This window comes from Prionailurus viverrinus, chromosome D1 (genome assembly GCF_022837055.1).
Source record: "Prionailurus viverrinus isolate Anna chromosome D1, UM_Priviv_1.0, whole genome shotgun sequence".
Taxonomy (NCBI): Eukaryota; Metazoa; Chordata; class Mammalia; order Carnivora; family Felidae; genus Prionailurus; species Prionailurus viverrinus.
In genome coordinates, this window is record NC_062570.1 from 37,564,249 (window position 1) to 37,586,152 (window position 21,904).

At 39.6% G+C, this 21,904-nt stretch overlaps 1 long non-coding RNA gene across 2 annotated transcripts in view; it reads right to left on the reverse strand.

Annotated features, from left to right (window-relative positions):
• The window catches only part of LOC125176137 (uncharacterized), a 53,630-nt gene that overhangs the window by 10,743 nt on the left and 20,983 nt on the right, over window positions 1-21,904 (reverse strand). The gene's annotated exons all lie outside the window — the stretch shown is intronic.

Genomic DNA, 21,904 nt, shown 5'->3' on the forward strand with positions numbered 1-21,904 from the left:
AGCAAACAGCTAAGTTATGTTTGCCTGGTCCCAGCACTGATTAACATAAGGACAAAAAACAATGTCTACTCTCAGTGTTTTTCAACACGGACAAGGAATATTGATGGTTTAAGTTCCCAATATCCACATAATTTCTTTTGACCATGTTCCCACTTAACCAGTAAAATGCAGGCTAATAAATGGAGAGAGGGAGCAGTTAGACAAGTTATCACGACCCCTATTCTGTCATTATTGGCTAGCGTGTATAACTGAAAATTGAATAGAGGTAAAAGTTAAGAAAGGAAAATAAGGCAATAGCCCAAAACTATTATCTTTTTAGTAGCATCCAATACATTACAAATACCCAGCTAGACACACATTATGATGAGGAGTAAACAAGGAAAGATAAGTAGACATTATTATCATTCTTTGGGAGAATAAGTGAAATTTTTAAAGTACAAAAATAATCACAAAACTCCACTTTCTATAAACACATTGTGTCTCTTCACCCAAACATCCTAAAATGTAAGATCTTTCACGGCCTGGCGTCAGCCTCGTCACCCACAATACAGTACTCTCATAAACATGAAGTTTCCCCAAATACATCCCATTTTTTCCAACCTTTGAACACACTGTTCCTTCTTCCTGTAGTGTCTTACTCTTCCTCCTGCCTTTCTCCACCCATCTGGATCATTTTCATTTATCTTTCAACAGTCACCTTCGGTATTATATATTTAAGAAAACTTCCATGACACCTCGGATGCTGTTGAGTTAAAGGCCTCTCCTCTTCGTTTCTATAGCAACCTGTGAATCTCTCTCTCCCTTAGCAGATTCCACAGTGTTACAATTGCTATCAAACTTGTCTCTCTCCCATCTTTAATCCATGGGCTCCCAGGGCACCTGGGTGGCTCAGTCGGTTGAGCGTCCGACTTTGGCTCAGGTCATGATCTCACAGCTGGTGAGTTCCAGCCCCGCGTCGGGCTCTGTGCTGACAGCTCAGAGGCTGGAGCCTGCTTTGGATTCTGTGTCTCCTTCTCTCTCTGCCCCTAACCCACTCACATTCTGTCTCTGTCTCTCTCAAAAATAAATAAACATTAAAATTTTTTTTTAATCCGTGGGCTCCCAAAGCCAAGAACTTTGCTTTGCTCACCAGTGCTTTGCAATATGACCAATACTTACTTTTACTAATTTCTATTGATTATAGTTGGAGAGTTTAAACCTCCTACATGAAAGGATGTTGACTAGAAAGATTTTAGGTGAATCTCCATATTGTAGTTATATGTTTTACATGTGTGTGTTTTATACTTTGAAAACTTTTCAAAATTATTTCTAGAAAAGTTTTTATGGAATTTTTGAATTGTCATAAACCAAACAGAAAAGTATTGATTCTTTAGAAAACTAAGTTTACTCCTTATGTATATCATGACTTAGACTGTAGGGCTCTTTGTCAACCCAGAGAAGTCAATTCTAATTAGGGCAAATTCAGATATTCTGGCTATCCAAGCAAGGGAAATAACAATATCCAATTAGGAGGATAAATCTCTCGAGCTGCAGGAAATATTATCAATGCTAAATGCTCAATACACTGATGGTAAAAATAAAGACCGCACATTGAGAACACAACCTAGACCCAGACCTTGGGTAAAGGACAATCGCTTGATAGGACTGCCCAAAAGAGCTTGTATGAATCTCTCAACGATATGTTAGAGAATTTAGTCCATTAGATATAGCTAAAAAAATCACTTTCAGTTCCATTAACTACATGTGAAACATGAATATAAATATCTTTTTTAAATATCTTTGAAAGATAGCATGCACTTGTAATTACAAAACAATCCACATTTTAACGTGGTGGTATCAGGTTTTGCCTTTAAAAGCTCTGTAAGTTCTAGTGGGGATGAGCACTTACTAGACAAAGACGATTCATCAGCCCTCATCTTCCCTGGCCCCTCTCAGATCTGGGCACTGGTGCCCTTCACCTGTAGCCTCAGTTTTGTCTGGTCCATCAAGAAGATATGAACAAAGAAAGAAGTATATCAAATACTTCTGCCCTCTCCCACCATCTGCAATCTGGAGTGAGTCTGAGTATGGGAGAGTTGGGCTCTCTTTTCACTGCTGGGTCTTCCTTCCACTTTAGATCCCAAGCATCAGTCTAATTTTCTGCAGGAACAAGGGCTCTTTCTGGAATTCCAGCTCATTTGCCAGAATCTGTATAATACACAGGCCTTGAGAACACCCTGTCTCCAAGATTTGGAACTGCCCAGTGTTATCCCAGATGCTGACTACATACTGAAGATTCACCTAAATTTCAGTCTGTGAAACACCATTGAATATTATCTTCATTGCTTTGGGTTGCTATAACAGAATGGCACAGAGTGGTTCCCTTAAACAACAGAAAATTATTGCTCACAGTTCTGAAGGCTGGGAAGTTCCAGATCAAGTTACCGTCCTATTTGGTTACTGGTGGGACCTTCTTCCTAACTTGCTGATGGCTACATTTTCGATGTATCCTCACATGGCAGAGAGTGAGTGAGAGCAGACTCTGGGGTTTCCTCTCACAAGGACACTAATCCCATCAGGTCAGAGTCCCACCCTTATGACTTCATTCAACCTTATTTACCCTCTTATAGGCCCTGTCTCCAAATACAGTCACATTGAGGATTAAGAATTCAAATATGAATTTTGAGGGACATAATTCAACCTATAATAAATATAAAGACTAATATCTAAATCAAGCCTAAGTTCTCCATGTATATTCAACAACAATAACAAGTCAATATTTGTTAAACACATACTTTCACCAAATTATATCTTATTTTTAGGATAATATTATTTTTTTTATTAAAAATTTTTTTAACGTTTTATTTTATTTTTGAGACAGAGTATGAACAGGGGAGGGGCAGAGAGAGAGGGAGACACAGAATCTGAAATGGGCTCCAGGCTCTGAGCTGTCAGCACAGAGCCTGACGCGGGGCTCGAACTCACGGACTGTGAGATCATGACCTGAGCCGAAGTTGGACGCTTAACCGACTGAGCCACCCAGGCGCCCCTAGGATAATATTATTAAGTCGGGTAATACTTCTCCCTACTTTGCAGCAGAGGAAGTTGAAGGTTTGAGGTATAAAACACCCTAACCAAGGCCACATAGCTACAAGATGACAGAGTTAGAACTCAAATCCATATCTGTAGGAATTAAAAGCCCAAACTAGATCTGTCCACTATGCACTTATAGGTCAAAACTATAATTCAGATCAACCCTCAGTCCCAGCCTCTTCCCTCTCCTCAGAAATTGTTAAAGTTTGCCTCACGTACACACCTGAGTTTTGACAATTATAGACCTGACAGTGAGTGAATCAAAATGTATTTCTTTAGCACCTATAATCAAACACTGGGTGAAACACTAGATTACTACTTACGTATCTACACGTGCCTGAAAAGATGAATGTAAATCCAATAGGTTCAGATGGAACTCTGGATACCGTAATCACATCTCGCAGCATTCTGTCTCTTTGATTCATGCTGTTCTTATTTACAGTTCCACATTGCTTTTTGTGTTGTATCAGCTTTCAAACTGCCAACATGGCCATCTTTCTCTATCTTTGTCTTCCCCGGCACAACATCCGTTCATTCTTTAATCAGCAAATACTATTGTGTCCCTACTATGCATTGGGTGCTATTCCAAGCACTTAGGATACATCAGAGAACCAGTATCCCTGCCCCTGGGGGGCTTTTATCCTGTCACAGGGAAACAGAAACCAGAAGCTGTGCTAAACATATGGTGTGACAAAATTACAATATGCAGTATGGAAAAAGAAAAGGCAGCACAAGTTAAGGGAAAGGAGGAGTAGGAGAGGAGAATGTCAAGGTGAATGTCTTTGAGGAGGGGCATCTGAACAAAGAGATAAGGAGATGACACACATCTGAGGAAGAGCATTCCAGGCAAGAAAGAACACGTGCAAAAAGCAGGCCTGGCCTGTTGGAGAACCAGCTCACAGAGCCACTTGGCAGGAGCAAGTGAGCAGGAAGAAAGTCAGAGAGCTGGAAGGGGGCAGCTATAATGAAGGGCCTATAGGCCATTATAAGGGGTTTTGTTTTTACTCTGAGAAACATGAGACATCATTGCAGGATTCTGAGCATAGGAGTGATCATGACCAGACTCACATTTTTAAGGTATCATCTTAGCTTCCAGATAAAGGACAGACAGGAGGTGGTAGGGGGAGCAAGGATAAAAGCAGGGAGGCCATCAGGAGACTATTGTAATAGTCCAGGTAAGAGATGTTTGATGGCTTGGACCAAAGAGGATGGGTGTGATGATGGGGAGAAGTGGTTAGATTCTGGATATATGTTGAAAGTAAAAGAAATGCCATGTACTGACCAGATCTGTCAGTTCTTGAGCCAAAGGGCAAGAAATGTATCCACTGGCTTAGCCCTCAATGCACGAGGTGGAGGGGCTTGAAATAACACCTGACATAGTAAGACCTGATTGCCCGCCAGTCACCCTAATAAGCACATCTTGTAAGATAGGAAATCAACGCACAGAAACAGTGAATGACTCTAGTTAGTGAGTAGACGAGCTGGTACTTGAGCCCAGAACATCTGGAACTAGAACCCATCATACAAAACCACTCTTCATTGCAGGTTGAGGCACAATTTCTAGACTTGAGATCTGGTGACTCAGGAACAAACAGCTGGAGACAATGCACCCAGGGTGAATCAGGGTAACCTCTGAAGTACAGCAATCTCGAACTCACCACAGAGTCTGAAAACCCATGAAAAACGCCGTAACAACGAATGAACTTGATTCTGGAATGAATGAGTCTCTGGGCACAAGGTGATTCCACGCTGGGATGACAGCTAACTAGAAAGATGGCAATTTTACACACCTCCCTGTGTCCTTAAACAGAGTACGGTACATGATTGAACACTTTCTTAATGATTGGAGACAACATTATGAACATTCATGAGAGCACTGGAGTCCAAGAAGCAGAGTCGCTTAGGCCATTTGGCTGTGGGGGAGGTTTGAGTATGATTCTTTTTTAAAAGAGTATATTGAAGTTTGAAATGAGGAGAAGAGATTAAGTGGCTGGCAGAACACAGGGAGTGTTTTTGCAGCTCAGCCTCAGGAGACATAAAGGGAATTGATTCGGGAGTACAACTGGGCCTTTGGGACTGCATTTCTGCCTCTGAGCAGGAGAGCACAGAGATGACAGAGACGGGGCTGACAGAGGCACTGCTATCCTGTGACTGGCATTTTCCTGGGAAGAGACAAGCCATGTGTGAGGCTAAAAAAAACACGAGTGAGACCCTCCCCTCCTCCAAGCCAGGGGTGCGCTGATAGATTTCCAAGCTTTCCTTTCATAAGCCCCCGAAGTGCACCACGCATGTACTGCTGACTATAGGGATCGTCTTGCTGGAGAGAGGGCAGTAAGTGTCTCACATTGATGGGAAAGGTACTGGAGTGAAGCCTACACAGATAGTGTCATTACTTTCTTGGAATGTGAACTACAGGGGTTTAACTCCCTCTTAAATGGCTATCAAGTCTTCCAACTAACCTCTCATTTTGGATTAGGAGTCATATTTTTTAAATGGATTTTTTAAAAATCGAATCATGGGACACTCCACTGCTGTAAATTCAGGCAGAATTCTGAGACAGTTCTCAAGATCCAGTCCAACCCCTGCCTCCAGGGCATACAAACTTTCTCCCAGTTATTTTTTTTTTTAATTTTTTTTCCAACATTTATTTATTTTGGGGGGGACAGAGAGAGACAGAGCATGAACGGGGAAGGGGCAGAGAGAGAGGGAGACACAGAATCGGAAACAGGCTCCAGGCTCTGAGCCATCAGCCCAGAGCCTGATGCGGGGCTCAAACTCACGGACCGCGAGATCGTGACCTGGCTGAAGTCGGACGCTTAACCGACTGCGCCACCCAGGCGCCCCACTCTCCCAGTTATTTAACAGACACTAACCTAGGTGCTGCTGTGAAGGATTATGTAAGATAAAATAAAGGTACCAAATCTTAAGACAGGGGAAATTATCTTCAGTGGGCCTGACCTAATCAGGTGAGCCCCTAAAAGAGACTGGTGTCCTGGTAAAAGAGATTCAATGCGTGGGGTGGAGGGTGGAGGAAGGTTTGACATGAGAGATTCTTTGTTGCTCACTTTGGAGATGGAGGGGAGCAAGTGTCAAGGAATGTGAGTGACATCTAGGAACTGAGAGCCATCCCCAGCTGACAGCCAATAAAGAAAGGGGACCTCAGTCCTACCGCCACAGGGAACTGAAATCTTCCAATAACCTGCATTCTTCCCCAGAGCCTCCAGAAAGTAACCCAGCCTGGCCAATGCCCTGATTTCCACCTTTGAGACACAGAACAGAGAACACAGCCATGCCATCCATGCTCAGACGTCTGACCTACACAACCATGTGTGAACTAAAACTGGGTGTTGCTTCAAGCTGCAGAGTTTATGGTAATTTGTTATATAGTGAAAGAAAACTGGCACAATGGCTAAAAGTACATTTTGGAAATAAACCACTAACATAAATGTCTTTGTAAATAAGATGTGATTAATTCTTTGAAAGAATTCTTCCTACACCTGGATACTTACCTCCATTTTTGTCAAATATCAGAATTTGTATTTTGTATTGGAGGGTTTCTTAAGGCAAGCTGTGTCTTTCTACTAAAGTATGTTTTGTTACTAAGGGACAATCATAAGAGCTAAGTTTCACTATGAAGTTGAGTCAAAACCAACTAGCCGAGAAATACTTCTAAAAACGATTTTAATAAATATGCTATAATTGACTTGATATGTAACCATATGTAAATGAATGTTTACCTTTGAATAGTTTATAATTGATTCCTCTTATTTAAATATATTTTCCTTTCTAATGAAGTTCATACTGTTTAAACTTTAAAAAATAAGTATTAAATCATTTTATCAATAATCGTTGATGCATTTACAATCCATTCATACATTTACCCAGAAATGAAATATATTTTTTTAATATTTATTTATTTTTGGGAGACAGAGAGACAGAGCATGAGCGTGGAAGGAGCAGAGAGAGAGGAAGACAAAGAATTGAAAACAAGCTCCAGGCTCTGAGCTGTCAGCACAGAGCCTGACGCAGGACTGAACTCACAAGCCGTGAAATCATGACCTGAGCCAAAGTCAGAGGCTTAACTGACTGAGCCACCCAGGCACCCCTTGAAATGAAGTATTTTTAAAAGGCTCTTCAGAACTCAGAGGAAAAAGGGTATATAAAAATATAACATCATGGTTCATAAAGGTAAAAGAAATTAGAATGCCTAATTAGAAAATGTTAGTCAGAATCAAGGGCTTTTACAAATTACATTTTGAGGAGGATGAGTTAAGAAAGTAGAGGAATAGGGGGACCCTAAGCTTGTCTTGACCCTTAAACACAGCTAGATTGTTCTCAAGTCATTCTCAACACCGAAGAAATCAATTGGAGGTCTGAGAGAACAAAAACTCCAAGTCTACAAGTAGAAAAGTGACCACCTTCTGGAAGATAGGAGGTGCAGAGAGTTGACTTGGGGGACATAGAGCTATCTGAGGCTACCACAGATCATTAGAAGCAACAGAATACAAAATCTGAGCTTTTAGAAGTCCACTACCAGGGGGGATGTGCCTGACTCTAAGGTGCTCAGGTGGTGAAGCCGGGTGGAGTCCTAGGAGTGACAGCTGATCTAAGGATTCCCTGGGTCACAAGAATGGGTGGGGCCAACGTGCTGCACTGCTCAAAAGCATAGGAGTGGGGGCTCCAGCCAAGGGCACCGAGCTGGGATGCTGCCTTTCTGCTATGTTTTGCCATAAACTCTGAACTGCTGCATGGTTGTGCAACCACTTTCCTTGTATCAGCTGGCAAATGGCAGGAGCACAGCAAAACCCTCTCCCAGAGACACAGAGTGAGTTCACCCTTAGGGAGTCCCTAAAATTTGGAGATTTGAAACACTCTTGGGCCTCTGATATTAAAATCTTGGACACAGGCAGGGTGAAACGCAGGGTTTTAACCGAAATCAGTGACACTAGAGGGGTGATTGATTCTCTTCTGTGAGGGTTCTCTGAAGAGTCCACAGGTGGGAACTTTCAGCTCTGGGGCTAGCAAGCAGGGTGCCGCCGTAGTCATCCTGCTCATCAGCCCTGAAAGCCTTCAGGGAGCAAAAGAGCGCCACCTAGTGGAGGCTGGAGCCCGTTACACCAAGCCCACCCCACTGTGCCCTTCCTCTAGGGCAAGTCAGCCTGAGAATCAGAGCAACAGGTCTACCCCCAGAAGACCTGCGCAAACAACTGGCTTGCAACAAGTCTACTGATCATAGAGTGCTGCAAAGCTTCAGCTCTAGGGGAACTAGGATCTAACTTCCTTTTTACTTTTATTTTTTATTTAATTATTTTTTTCACTTCTTCAATTTCTTTTTTACTTTTATTATTTTTTTAATTTTTACTTTTATTTTTCTTTGTATTTTTAAATGTTTTTCTTTATTTTCATTTCATTTTCTTTTATTAATTTTTTTTATATTTTTATTTTTGGATCTAGATTCTTTTAGCAAGCAGACCAAAACACATCCAGGATCTAGTTTTTTGGGGGGTATTTTGGCTTTTTCTTTGTTTGTTTGTTTTTTGTTCTTTCTTTCTTTCTTCTCTTTTTTTCTGGACAAAATGATGAGATGGAGGAATTTACCCCAAAAGAAAGAACAGGAAGTAGATCTCACAGCCAGGGACTTCATCAATGCAGATATAAGTAAGATATCTGAACTAGAATTTAGAACGAGTATGAGGATACTAGCTGGACTTGAACAATGTATAGAAAACACTAGAGAATTCCTTTCTGCAGAGATAAAAGAATAAAACCAAGTCGAGTTGAAATTAAAAATCCTATAACTGAGAAGCAAACCCAAATGCAGGCCATAAAAAGAGGATGGACAAATCAGAGGTGTGAATTAATGATACAGAATATAAAATTCTGGAAAATAATGAAGCTGAAAAGAAGAGGAAAAGAAAGGTAAAGGATCACAAGCAACTTATTAATCTTCATATCATAAGAGTCCCAGAAGATGAAGAGAGAGAAAAAGGGGATGATGGTTTATTTAAAAAATTATAGCAGGAAAATTCTCTAAGGAAGAACATAGACATCAAAATCCAAGAAGCACAGAGAACTCCCATTAAATTCAACAAAAGTCTACCATCACCAAGGCATATTACATTCAAATTCACAAAATACACAGACAAAGAAAGAATCATGAAAGCAGAAAGAGAAAACAAAGTCCTTACCCTACAAGGGAAGACAGATCAGGTTCGCAGCTGATCTGTCCCCAGAAACATGGCAGGCCAGAAAGGAGTGGCAGTATATATTCAACGTGCTGAATGGGAAAAATATGCAGTAAATAATTCTGGCCAGTAAATAATTCTGACAAGGCTGTCATTCAGAATTGAAAGAGAGATAAAATTTCCCAAACAAACAAAAACTAAAGGAGTTTGTGATCGCTAAACCACCTTTGCAATAAACTTTAAAGAGAAGTCCTTGAGTGAAAAACAAAACAAAACAAAAAGACGAAAAGCAACAAAGACTAGAAAAAAACAAAGAACACCACCACACACAATGTCACTAAAGTCATATCTCTCAACAATCAATCTGAATAGAAATAGACCAAATGCTCCAATCAAAAGACACAATATCAGAATGCATTAAAAAAAACAAGATCCATCTATATGCTGCTTACAAGAGACTCATTTTAGACCTAAAGACACCTGAAGATTGAAACTGAGAAGATAGAGAACCATCTATCTTGCTAATGGACATCCAAAGAAAGCCAGAGTAGCCATACTTATATCAGACAAACTAGATTTTAACCCAAAGACTGTAACAAGAGATGAAGAAAGGCATTATATTATAATTAAGGGGTCTATCCATCAAGAAGATCTAACAATTGTAAATATTTATGCCTCCAACTTGAAAGAATCCAAATATATAAATCAATGAATTACAACCAAAGAAAGTTATTGATAATAATACAATAATAGTAGGGACTTCAACACCCACTTACAGCAGGGGACAGATCATCTAAGCATAAAGTCAACAGGAAACAATGGCTCTGAATGGCAGACTAGATTGGATGGACTTAACAGATACATTCAGAACATTTCATGCTAAAGGAAAAGAATACACATTCTTCTTGAATGCACATGGAACGTTCTCCAGAACAGATCCCATACTGAGTCATAAATGAGTCCTCAACAAGTACAAAAAGATCAAGATCATACCATGCATATTTTTGGATCAAAATGCCATGAAACTTGAAGTCAACCACGAGACAAAAAAAAAAATGGAAAGCCCTCAAATACATGGAGGTTAAAGAACATCCTACTAAAAAATGAATAGGTTAACCAGGATATTAAAGATGAAATTTAAAAATACATTGAAGCAAATGAAAATGAAAACACAACAGTCCAAAACCTTTGGGATGCAGCAAAGACAGTCCTAAGAGGGAAGTATATTGCAAAACAAGCCTATCTCAAGAAGCAAGAAAGGTCTGAAATACTCAACCTAACTTTACACCTAAAGGAGCTAGAAAAGGACAAGTAAAGGGCAAATAAAGCCCAAAGCCAGCAGAAGAAGGGAAATAAGAAGGGGAATAATAAAGATTAGAGAGGCACCTGAGTGGTTCAGTCAATTGGGCATCTGACTTCGGCTCAGGTCATGATCTTGCAGTCTGTGAGTTCAAGCCCCACATTGGGCTCTGTGTTGACAGCTCAGAGTCTGGAGCCTGCTTCAGATTCTGTGTCTCGCTCTCTCTCTCTGCCCCTCCCCCGCTTACTCTCTGCCTTTCTCTCTTACTCAAAAATAAATAAAATTAATATTAACATTAAAAAAATTTTTTAAGAAATAATAAAGATTAGAGCAGAAATAAGCAATATAGAAACAAACAAAACAACAAACAAACAAAGTAGAACAGATCAATGAAACTAAGAGCTGATTCTTTGAAAGAATTAGTAAAATTGATAAACCCCTAGCCAGACTTATCAAAAAGAAAAAAGAAAGGACCCAAGTAGATAAGATCATCAGTGAAAGAGGAGAGATCACAACCAACACCACAGTGATATTTGTATTTCATAAGAGAATACTATGAAAAATTAATGCCAATAAACTGGGCAATCTGGAAGAAATGGATAAACTCCTAAAAACACATAAACTACTAAAACTGAAACAGGAAGAAATAGAAATTGTGACAAGACCTATTACTAGCCAAGAAATTGAATCAGTAATCAAAAATCTTCCAACAAACAAAAGTCCTGGCCAGATGGCTTCCCAGGGGAATTCTATCAGACATTTAAAGAAGACTTAATATATATTCTTCTGAAACTGCTCCAAAAAATAGAAATGGAAGAAAAACTTCCAAACTCATTCTACGAAGTCAGCATTACCTTGATTACAAAACCAGACAAATATCCCACTGAAAAGGATAAATATAGGCCAATATCCCTGATGAACATGGATGCAAAAATTCTCAATAAATTACTAGCAAATTGAGAGGCTCCTGGGTGGCTCAGTTGGTTAAGTGTCCAACTCTTGAGTTCAACTCAGGCTATGATCTTACAGTTCATGAAATTGACCCCTACGTCAGGCTCCGTGCTGATAGTGTGGAGCCTGCTTGAGATTCTCTCTCTCCCTCTCTCTCTGTTCTTCCACCATTCACATGTTTGCACTCATTCTCTCCCTCTCTCTCTCCCAAAGTAAATAAATAAAAATTGAAAAAAATACCAGCAATTTTAGTTCAACAGTACATAAAAAGAATTATTCACCATGATCAAATGGGATTTATTCCTGGGTTGCAGGGTTGGCTCAATATTGCAAATCAATCAATATGATACACCACGTTAATAAAAGAAAGGATAATAGGGCTCTTGGGTGGCTCAGGTGGTTAAGCATCTGACTCTTGATTTTGGCTCAGGTCGTGATCTTAGAGTTCGTGAGATTGAACCCTGTGTCAGACTCTGTGCTGTTAGATGGAACATATCTCAACATCATAAAGGTCATATATGAAAGACCCACAGCTAATATCATCCTCAATGTGGAAAAACTGAGAGCATTTCCCCTATGGTCAGGAACAAGACAAAGATGTCCACTCTCACCATTACTATTTAACATAGTACTGGAAATCTTAACCTCAGCAAGACAACAAGAAGAAGAAGGCATCCAAATTGGCAAGAAAGAAGTCAAATTTTCAGTATTTTCAGACAACATGATACACTATGTAGAGAGCCTAAAAGCCTCCACCAAAAAAATTGCTAGAACTAATACATGAGTTCAGCAAAGTCTTAGTATCAATGTGCAGAAATCTGTTGCATTTATAAAGGCCAATTAGAAAGTAGCAGAAAAAGAAATCAAGGAATTGATCCCATTTACAATTGCACCAAAAACAACAAGATATTTAGGAATAAATCTAACTAAAGAGGTAAAAGATCTATACTCTGAAAACTTTAGAAAGCTTATGAAGGAAATTGAAGATACAAACAAATGGAAAAACATTCCATGCTCATGGATTGGAAAAGCAAACATTGTTAAAATGTCTATACAACCCAAAACAATCTACACATTTAACGCAATCCCTCTCAAAATACCACCAGAATTTTTTGCACACCTACAACAAACAATTCTAAAATTTTTATGGAACCACAAAAGACCCCGAATAGCGAAAGCAGTTCTGAAAAAGAAAAACAAAACTGGAAGCATCATGATTCCAGATTTCAAGCTATATTACAAAGAAAGCTATAGTCATCAAGACAGTATGTTGCTGGCACAAAAACAGATACATAGAACAATGGAACAGCATAGAAAACCCAGAAATGGACCCACAACTATATGGTCAACTAATCTTCAACAAAGCATGAAAGAACATCCAAAGAAAAAACGTCAGTCCATTCAACAAATGGTGCTGGGAAAATTGGACGGCAACATGCAGAAAAATGAAACTAGACCACTTTCTTCCACCATACACAAAAATAAATTCAAAATGGTTGAAAGACCTAAATGTAAGATTGGAAACCATTAAAATCCTACAGGATAAAAAACAGGTGGCAACCCCTTTGACCTCTGCCATATCAACCTTACCAGACACATTGCCGGAGGCAAGGGAATAAAAAGCAAAATGAACTATTGGGACTTCATCGATATAAAAAGCTTCTGCACAGCGAAGGAAACAGTCAACGAAACAAGGCAACCAATGGATTGAGAAAAGATATTTGCAAATGATGTACCCAAAAAGGGTTAGTATCAAAACTTTATAAAGAACTTATCAAACTCAACACCCAAAACAAATAACCCAGTTAAGAAATGGACAGAAGACAGGAACAGACACTTTTCCAAAGAAAAGCCATCCAGATGACTAACAGACATATAAAAAGATGCTCAACATCACTCATTAGGGAAATATAAATCAAAACCACAATGAGATTCCACCTCAAAACAGGAAACAACAAGTATAGGTGAAGATGTAGAGAAAAGGGAACCTTCTTGCACCGTTGGTGGAATACGAACTGGTTCCTCAAAAAACTAAAAATAGAACTACCCTACAATCCAGAAATTGCACTATTTACACAAAGGATAGAATAATACAGATTCAAAGGGGTACATGCACCCCAATGTTGATAGCAGCATTATCAACAGCCAAATTATGGAGAAAGCCCAAATGTCCTTTGACTGATGAATGGATAAAAAAGATTGTGTGTGTGTGTGTGTGTGTGTGTGTGTGCGCGCGCACGCATGTGTGTGTGTGTGTGTGTGTAGGATATTACTCAGTCATCAAAAAGAAAAGAATGAAATCTTGCCATTTGCAACAACATGGATGGAGCTAGAATGTATTATTATAAGTAAAATAAGTCAATCAGAGAAAAACAAATACCATATCACCCATATTTGGAATTTCAGAAATATAACAGATGAACATATAGGAAGGGAGTAAAAAACAGAGAGAGGGAAACAAACCACAAGAGACCCTTTAGGATAGAGAACAAACTGAGGGTAGATGGAGGGAGGTGGGTGGGGGATGGGCTACATGGGTGATAGGTATTAAAGAGGGCACTTGTGATGAGCATCAAGTATTGCATGTAAATTATGAATCACTGTATTGTCCTCACATCAATATTGCACTGTATGTTAATTAACTAAAATTTAAATAAAAATAAAAAAATAAAGTCACCAGAAAAAAGGAAAAAAATTAAAAACCTTTCAAATATATAATTTTAGTTTTTAGCACGAATAGCAAAAACAATGTAGATATACTGAAAATACTATTTAATAATCTCCGACTTTTCAATTAATTTTTTTCTGATAGTGATTTTTAAATGGTGCAAGGGAAAAATCCTCCTTTTTCATTTTTAATAAAAAATATAAATGCATTTGCTGAATGCAGTCTACACATTTCCCCCTCCTGTCTACTCTTTTAAAGTCAGGGACAAAAATAAAAGTATTCAACTCAGGCCTTAGAGCTTGGGGAGTAGCCTGTTTTGTGTTGCTAAGAGATAGAAATTTCAAAGGTAGAGTCCAGATTCTAGGATCATGATTCAACAAGATTTCTGACATTTGTTATAAGCTAATGAGGCTCTCAGTATCTAACCCCCCAGCAAACTGAAAGGATGCTAAAGGACTTTAACTGCCAGGAAAAATCCAAACCCAGCCAAGAAGGTCCTGTGATTATTTGACTTCTAAAGCAAGTCCCAGTCGCCTCTAAACTTGCCAACAAAGTGTTTGGCTAAAGCAGTGATGCCCTGGTGTAATTAGGCAGGATTCTTGCCTGCAAAGAATAGAATATTGCTTAAGCAATAAAAGGTTTTTATTTATTTAGGTCACTCAGATAATACTGGCTTGAGGCACAGCCAGATGAAGTGCACAAATACTGTCCCTCAGACTTTTCTCATGCGCCAGGCATGGAGGTCCCCAAGCACCCCAAACCTCATAACCTATTAGCCTAACAGCTCCAGCTGTGTAAGATCTTCCCTAAAACCTCTTGAGAGGAGTTCTGAGGAGTCTGACAGCCCTGGTTTTTGGCATCATGTGCCCATCTCTACAGTTGGAAGAAAGACTAAGATGTGCAATTATACCCAAATATATCTCCCTGGGATTTGCTTCCTTGAGATCTCAGGTTCTGTGATCCGAATGTCACCAGCTAGATCCCAAGACCTGGCCTTTAATGCCCACCTGCTTATAGCCACTAGCTTTGTCTTACAGACCCTTTGAGCTAAACCTGACTCACACCTGCACAGATGGACCATGGAGTGACGTCTGCAATGACCCACAATCTCCTCACCTCAATATAAAACTGAAATCTCCACCCAAGGAGGAGCCTCAGCCTCATTTATATAACATACAATGTGTGCACAGGCATGCTTCCTTAAGGTGCATGCGTGACGTTATGCCCGCCTCTACATAGGGTGACAAGGCTTCTCCATCTAAATATTCTTCCTAAACCTAAACAAAAGGAAGCCATTCACCCTCTCTCGGGAGTCACAGCTTTGGAAGCAATTCTCCATGATCAATTTATTTGCTTCAAATAAAAGTTTTCTCAGTGCGACAGCTCATCCTGGTGCAGTTTCTGACTCATCAAGGAGTGAACTCACTTTGGTCCAGTTACAAGAAGGGGACCCTATGCTGGGCAACAAAACATACAGAGGTCTTTATACCTCCAAAGAGGAATGCTCTCATCTGTGCCACTCTCAGGAGCTGCCAGGGATGCCGACAGACCAGGGAGATAGTCCTGGCAGTCAGAACCTGAAAAGAAATCAGTCTGTCCATGGAAGAAATCGGCCCACTAACAAAGCAGGGGAATCCTATGTACCTATCCACCAGATGTAGTGCCTCTCACCAAAACGCAACTTCATTGCAACTTCAGTTCTAAAAAACAAAGGAATTTTTTTTTATTGTAGTTAAAGTTGAATAAGGACAAATTCCAGTGTCATGTGTAAAGATTTAAAAAACTAGTTTTACTGAGAAAACATACAAATCAGAGATTAGAACTAAAAGCCATACAGTCTGCATTCTCCGGTCATCACAAAGAGAGGTCTGCAGAAATCAGCTCCACAGGGGCACCTGGATGGCTCAGCCAGTTACGAGTCCAATTCTTGATTTTGGTTCAGGTCATTGTTATGCCCAGAATTCCTGATCCCCAAAGACCACCAGTGAGCCGAGTCTGATGCAAAAGCAAAGAGCCTTTATTCGAGCTAGCTGGAGCTCAATCCCCTACCTGAAGTGGTAAGACGCCGGAGAGAGAGCGTGTTTCAAAAGCACAAAGGTTTTATAGGGATCTAGGGGCAGTTGGGGGGTGATGGTCATGGCCTTAGCCGATTGGCTGGGGAAGGGTCAGAGTCCCCTTGCGCAGGTTGCCGGGCATGGTTTGAACAGGAAGTTTGAATGGGTGAGCAGGAAGTTACTCAAGGGGAGGAGGCATGGTCTGAGGTTTGAGCGGGAATTTCTTTCTGCGGTTTTCCCGGAAAGGGGGCCATGTCAGGGACATAGTCACTCAAGATGGAGGACACAGAACAAAATGGAGTCGGCGGGTCTAGGTCCGCTCTTTCAGTCATGATCTCATAGTTTGTGAGTTCAAGAGTTCAAGCCCCACGTGGGACTCTGTGCTGACAGCTGGGAGCCTGCTTGGGATCCTCTCTCTGCCCCTCCCGTGCTCGCACTCTCTCTCTCTCTCTCAAAAGTAAATAAATAAATATTTGTTTGAAAAAAGGAAAGAAGTCAGCTCCATATACTGCTGGACACACCACAGGTCCCTGTCCCCCAGGGAGGGATCCTGACTCTCTACAGTCTTAAAAGGCAATCACGATAATAAGTTTTGGATACGGAGTATAAATAGAAAGGATTTGAGCATGAAACAGGTTGACTATAAATGCCAACACAGCTGAAGGTTGTCTGACAATGCCAGTGACCATCACCAGATCACTGGTGAGCAGCGGGCTGCTGCTCTTGCTGGAAGAGGGTCCCCGTTACTATGGGTTCAGGCACAGCCATTCCTGCTGGGGGAGGAGGATCCTCTGTATGCAAGTTTCTGAACAACTTTCCACTTCCCTTCCAATATGTAATTTGTCATTTAGCTTTCAATTGCAGGGTCAAGAAGAGCCATGTTCAAACCTGACTTGGAGAAATAAATATCACCCAAAGATGCTGGACATGGAACAGAATAGAGAAACTAGAGAGGTTGTCTCCCTTTAGAGAGCATCTAAGTGTGGGCTTTTGCTGTTGCTCTTGGTGTTGGGTGTGGGATCACTTGTAATGTGACTGGAACGTTTCTAGAACTGGAAGAGTGAAAGGAAGGCTGGCAGTGGGGGTGTCAGGCTCTGTGGTATGCTGGGCAGTCAAGGCATGACAAGGTCTGGGCAATGGCCATTATTGTTCTGGCTGTCCCATAGGCTCCCTGTGGGGTGTTTTACCTCCATCCTTCTCCTCCTGCCAAGAGGTTCAAGAGGCCTAGCTATTCCTTTCCTCCTTTCTGTAGACACCACGATTGAGTTATCCAGAGGCCGACATGCAGCCTAAGCAGCTCCAAGCAGAATCATTCCCTGGAAGTAACTGCCCTGCTCAGAAATTTATAGTGACTTGCTATTAGAATTAAATCCAAACTCCTTACCAGGGCCTGTGAAAACTGCACAATTTGACCCCTACTTCTATTCCCTCCTCTCTTCCTCATTGTTTGCTGTCCTACAATGTTCCAACACATTCCAGCCCTACCAACTTTCTCCTGTATCAAACTCTTTGTATTCTCTTCTTTGGGACTCTTTTCATGTTGAGTTTTTCTTTGGCAACTTTTTATTTATTTATTTTTTGCTTTGATAACTTTTAAAACATAATTTCAAACTTACAGAAAAGTTAAAAGAATAGGAAAACAAATTCCTGTATACCAATTATCCAAATTCGTCAATTGCCACATTTTGCCCCATGTGTTTTTTTTCTCTGTATATATATTTTATATGTGCCTTTTACTTAAAACCACTTGAGTGTAAGTTGGAGACATTATGCATCTTTACTTCTGAATCTTTGCATGTTTCTGTCCTAAAAGTAAGGACATTCTCTTCCAGAACTGGATGGCAATCATCAAAATCAAGACATTTAACATTAATACAACACTATTATGGACTCCACCTTCCATATTCAAAGTTCATCAATTGTCTCAATGGTAGCCTTTATGGTAACTTGGTTTCCACTCCATTATCTCATACAATGTTTCATTGTTATATCTCTTTACTACCCTTTTATCTGGAAAGGTCCTCAGATTTTCCTATCTTTCTAACTCATGCATACATCACAAATAGGACAGTAGCTTTAATCGCTATCAACTGGAGTCCATGCATCGTTCTGATATCATGTGACTTCAGACTCCCAGAGCTTAGATACGTCTTTCTGTAGACGGTTCTTCACAAGAATTGTTATGTAACCTGGAAGACCATGATCATAAAGGCAAGGTCACAGGTCCCCTCCTAGGAGTACCCTCCAGGAAGCATACCATTTCCAGTCTCTTTTCAGCTTCTGGCTCATGCTCCTTCTCGAGTCTGGACTGTGGTTATCCTCCTAGCCAGGGACCCCTGCACACAGCTGGCTGTGCTGCCAACAATTAGGTGCCTGTGGAATCACCTCAGACCCGCTGCCACCACCCCTCTCACACCAGCCTCTAATGCTGTGGTTCTCAGTGTGGCCGTACATCAGAGCTGCTTTGAAAACTGTGGTGCCCCATACCAATTTCATATGCTTTTCTGGAGAGGTTCAAGTAGGGTTACTCCTCTCATTTTATAAGCGTGTATACAGGTTTTGCTTAATTCTCTTTATCACCGCCGAAACCAGGTTCTGCCTCTTCACTTTACTGAAGACAGGGATAAGTAAAAGGAATTACAATATTAACAAACAAACAGTCCTTCCCTTAAGGCTACTTTAGACAGCAGCTGTCATTTCTATACAAGGCAACTATCTGAGTTCAGGCTTCCTCTGTCAATTTCATGGGGGGGGGGCGCTTTTGCAGGGTGTCTCCATGTGTAGCTTCTGGCCTGCCTCTTTGGGGCAGAGAAAAGATCTCTTGTATGACAGACATTAGAATAAGCTGGCCTCCTATATGTGTTGTAATTTGTCACCGTTCATTTCTCTTCCCAAAAAGTTCACAGATTTTTTTTAACATTTATTTAGTCAACTAATATTAAGTTCATAAAACCAACCAAATTTTGCTTGCTGGTTTCTATCTTTAAGGTCACATTTAGAAAATTCTACCATTGTAAGGTTATATAGTTATTCATTTATTTTTTCAGTAATTTTATTATTTCAATTTTTAATAGCTAAATCTTTGATCCATCTAGAAATTGGATGGTACTTGGAACAGAGTAAGGATGTAAATTACTTTTTAATGTTGGGTCAATTATTACCAAAAAGGATGTCAAATTCACTCTTTCCTTTCCTTACTGATCTGGAATATTACAGAATTCTTATACTACATAACTTGCCCTGTTTCTGGATTTTCTAGCCTCATTGATCTGTCTTTATCTTCCTCTTCCAACATCAGGCAATTTTAGTTTTAATTGTATAGTGTGGCTTTGCCCACTTCCTTTTTTTTTTAGAAAAAAATGTTAACTTTTATTAATATTTAGTTATTAAAATTAACTTTAGAGCCACTTTGGAAAGCTGGAATTTCAATGGCAATTGCCTTCTATTTGTAGATTAATTTGAGGAGAATTTACTGCTTTCTAGTATTATGACTTTGTGCCCCAGAACTTAATCAAGAGCTTAAGCAAGCGTCTTTTATGTTCCTCTGCTTATTTTGAAGTTTTCTTCAAGAAAAACTTGAGCCTTTTGTCAGATTCATTTCTAAGTATGTTCTAATTCGATTTTTGAAAGAAAAAAAAAGAAAAAGAAAAAAAGTAAAGACCTTCACTGTCCTGTCTTAATTTCAACATATGATCTTAAGCTCTTCAGCTACAGAGTCTCCTACACAATAGTTTTTAAGGATTCTGAAGTGGGAAAAAAGACTTTTGTACACCAAAATACTAAATACTTGGGTTAATGGAGTGGTGTTATGATTTTTTTTCTTCAGTCATTTCTGACTTTTCTTGATCTTATCTTTATATTTTATTTATTATTTTTTTAATGTTTATTTATTTTTGAGAGAAAGAGACAGAGCATGAGTGGAGGAGGGGCAGAGAGAGACAGGGAGAGACACAGAATCCAAAACAGGCTCCAGGCTCTGAGTAGTCAGCACAGAGCCCAACGTGGGGCTCAAACTCACAAATGGTGAGATCATGACCTGAGCTGAAGTTGGAGGCTTAACTGAATGAGCCACCCAGTCACCCTTTATGTTTATATTTTGGAATATATTTAAAGTATGAATGAGGAGCCTGAAAAAAACGAAAACTCCCATTTTTTCCATACATAACTTTCGTGTATTATGTTATAGCTGCAAGCATTTACATTCTCTAAGACATGTTGTTAGTCACCCCAACTAGATTATAAATGCCTTGAATCTTTTTTACTGCACCTTCTACTATATCTTTCATGATACCAAGTATTATGAAAATGGTAAGGGCCTAGTAAATCCTTCCCTAATGAGTTTATCAGATCAATTTAATGACTGAGGCAAAAGCTAGAGGGAAAGAAGCAAAATGTGATATGGCATTTCAAGATAACTTCTATGTAACCTTGTTTTGTTGTTTTGTTTTCTTTTGTTTTGTTGTTTTGTTTTGTTTTGTTCATGTGGTTCTTGTGTGTATGTCTACATCCGCAGCTAGACTGTAAGCATCTGACGAATGGGAGCTATCTCTCATAATCCTGACTTTTATGTTCTAGTTACACAGTTTGGGCACATCAGAGCCAGTTCAGGGAATGCTACTAAATCCTAAATTGACTAAAAATGAAACCCTTATATGCTAAAAAACCAAACCAGGAACCAAAAAACGTCAAATATAGAACCGAGTATATATTAACATTCCTAAGCATGCATTTTTAGAGACTTTATTCCACATTGTAGATAACCGAAAGGGTCTCAGTCCCCTGAGGGGAAGGGATTTTAGCAAAATAAGCATTGGGCAGGGGGCAGAGGTCCCCATTTTTTATTACATCGTAGAGTGCAAGAAAGTAACAGAGGAACTATAATACAAAAAAAGAGATCTGTAGGTAATAAATTCATGGAAAGTTAATTACAAATGTATATAGATGGATCACTTCTTTGTTCTTGTTCTGAGTCTGGTAATGTCATATATAATCTAGATTATTTTCACAAATAATCAAGTTAGCTATATTTTACATAGAACTACATAAACTCAAAATGTCATTAAAAAGCAGAGTCAATATTCTGAAACACCACAAGATGGTGATGTTACTCCATTTAAAATGTCTTTTTTTCTTTTTTTTACTGAACTTTGTCCAGAGGGCTTAACTTCTGCTTTTTTGTGTGTGAAAAATTAATATTGCAAGATCATCTATGCTTCCAAATGGAAGAATCATGTAAAATCAAAAACACCTATGTAACAAAATTATAGTAGGATTTCCACCTTAAAATGGGACAGTGGTGTGTGAATCGTGTCTGTGTCTCTGCTGGCTGTAGGCTTTTGTCTTTTATATGGAGCTTCATGTTGTGTGTGTGTGTGTGTGTGTGTGTGTGTGTGTGTGATCTTCCAGATATCTATTATCTTTTCCCTTTGTTCCTCTGTTGCTGTGTATGTATGCCTCCCCTGTTGTGATTTGATATGTCACTGTAATTGTCTCTCCCATTAAATTGTGTCTAATACCTGATTGCAACCTCAGTGTCAAATAAATGTGTGTCTGCATTCATCTTGTAAACAGGTTGATATGTCGTTTTTACTACTTCTCTTCTTCATATCTTCTGTTTTTTCATTAAAAAAAATATTAATACAGCTGTGGTATCTGGGTAGTCTGTAACTAGGCT